Source organism: Vigna unguiculata, unplaced genomic scaffold, assembly GCF_037176805.1.
Source record: "Vigna unguiculata cultivar grain cowpea cultivar isolate G323 ecotype 2 unplaced genomic scaffold, ASM3717680v1 ptg000047l, whole genome shotgun sequence".
Taxonomy (NCBI): domain Eukaryota; kingdom Viridiplantae; phylum Streptophyta; class Magnoliopsida; order Fabales; family Fabaceae; genus Vigna; species Vigna unguiculata.
Window position 1 is genome coordinate 32,501 of NW_028196688.1, and position 2,500 is coordinate 35,000.

The following is a 2,500-nucleotide window of genomic DNA, read 5'->3' on the forward strand; positions in this document are numbered from 1 at the left end:
GTAAACCCGAGTTCATATAATGCACCGCATCCAAAAGAACTAGCCACAACACGTGCATCACTGAGATGTTTCACTAGATGGAACACGTGCGTGACATTAGGATCCTCCAACACCTCTTCGTGATGGAAAGATAGAATTCGAAGCAACCACAGAAGTACCGTCTAGTGGGTAGGCAACACAGGGACTGATCAACCAATATCACCCAAGGCAACGGGTGAAAATGGAAGAGATGCATGCTTGACCGTTCGATACGCAAGGCATGGAGCCAGCCAGCAAGTGCATCTCGATTACAACTCACACACCCTCACGTTCGCAAGACACCACACCACAAGACGGTCCACCCCCCACCTACCATGGGCAAGCAAGCAAATGGAAACATCAAGTGACGCAGGGTCAAGCATCGCTAGGCATGAAAATAACTTTCCACAATATCCGAGGGACTAGCTGCCGAGCTAACCAACGATCAGTGACGACCGTGTGTTGGTATTAATAAAGCTCAACAACTATGAAGAGGCTAGTTGTGCCATGATAAACATGCTAACGCACGCACCACGTGAGGGGGGAGGCCTCATCAAGCTCCCTTTAAAACCTGCCAGTGTGGAGCTGGCCGGCTCAAGGAGCACTCCCCCCCTATAAGAGGTTAATATGCAAAAGGCAAAATTGTACAAGTAGATACACTTTTTTTGAGCAGACATAAGTCCATATCTCGGGCTATACTTCGAATTTTGATGCGATTTTTTGCAGTAATTCGTAGAATAATGGTATCTCCTTGCTCACCAAATTTCATAATTTTTCTCGAAGGGGAACTATTTTTTTTATTTTTTTTACTTACCGGGTATGTGTAAAATCGGGAAAAATAGAAAAGCACATGTAGACTTCGAATTTCGACCTCATTTTTTCCAGTCCACCACTAAACAATATCAGGAACCTCCCCACAAAATTTCATTCAGTTTGGCCAAGGTCTTAAATTTGACAAATTTTGGCACCAACCTATCTAGTCGCGGTGCACCGACCAACTTGGCCAAGTGCAAAATGCATCCAATTCAAAACTTTTGTGCACCAACACTTTTACAGTACTCATTTGGGGGCATTTGGAGGCCTTTCCAACCCTCACATCTCAAAAACCACGAATTTCATTTTTTCACAAATCTCCCCACCAAGCCATCTAGCTATGCCGTGGTGCACCGCCAACCTTGGCCATGTGCAAAACCCTCCGAACTCAAAACTTTCGTGCACCAAGAATTTCATGGTATTCATTTGGGGGCATTTGGAGGCCATTCCAACCCTCACATCTCAAAAACCACGAATTTCATTTTTTCACAAAACTCCCCACCAAGCCATTTAGCTATGCCGCGGTGCACCGCCAACCTTGGCCATGTGCAAAACCCTCCGAACTCAAAACTTTCGTGCACCAAGAATTTCATGGTATTCATTTGGGGACATTTGGAGGCCATTCCAACCCTCACATCTCAAAAACCACGAATTTCATTTTTTCACAAAACTCCACACAAGCCATCTAGCTATGCCGCGGTGCACCGACCAACTTGGCCATGTGCAAAACCCTCCGAACTCAAAACTTTCGTGCACCAAGAATTTCATGGTATTCATTTGGGGACATTTGGAGGCCATTCCAACCCTCACACCTCAAAAACCACGAATTTCATTTTTTCACAAAACTCCACACAAGCCATCTAGCTATGCCGCGGTGCACCGACCAACTTGGCCATGTGCAAAACCCTCCGAACTCAAAACTTTCGTGCACCAAGAATTTCATGGTATTCATTTGGGGACATTTGGAGGCCATTCCAACCCTCACACCTCAAAAACCACGAATTTCATTTTTTCACAAAACTCCCACCAAGCCTTCTAGCTATGCCGCGGTGCACCGACCAACTTGGCCATGTGCAAAACCCTCCGAACTCAAAACTTTCGTGCACCAAGAATTTCATGGTATTCATTTGGGGGCATTTGGAGGCCATTCCAACCCTCACACCTCAAAAACCACGAATTTCATTTTTTCACAAAACTCCACACAAGCCATCTAGCTATGCCGCGGTGCACCGACCAACTTGGCCATGTGCAAAACCCTCCGAACTCAAAACTTTCGTGCACCAAGAATTTCATGATATTCATTTGGGGGCATTTGGAGGCCATTCCAACCCTCACATCTCAAAAACCACGAATTTCATTTTTTCACAAAACTCCACACAAGCCATCTAGCTATGCCGCGGTGCACCGACCAACTTGGCCATGTGCAAAACCCTCCGAACTCAAAACTTTCGTGCACCAAGAATTTCATGGTATTCATTTGGGGACATTTGGAGGCCATTCCAACCCTCACATCTCAAAAACCACGAATTTCATTTTTTCACAAAACTCCACACAAGCCATCTAGCTATGCCGCGGTGCACCGACCAACTTGGCCATGTGCAAAACCCTCCGAACTCAAAACTTTCGTGCACCAAGAATTTCATGGTATTCATTTGGGGACATTTGGAGG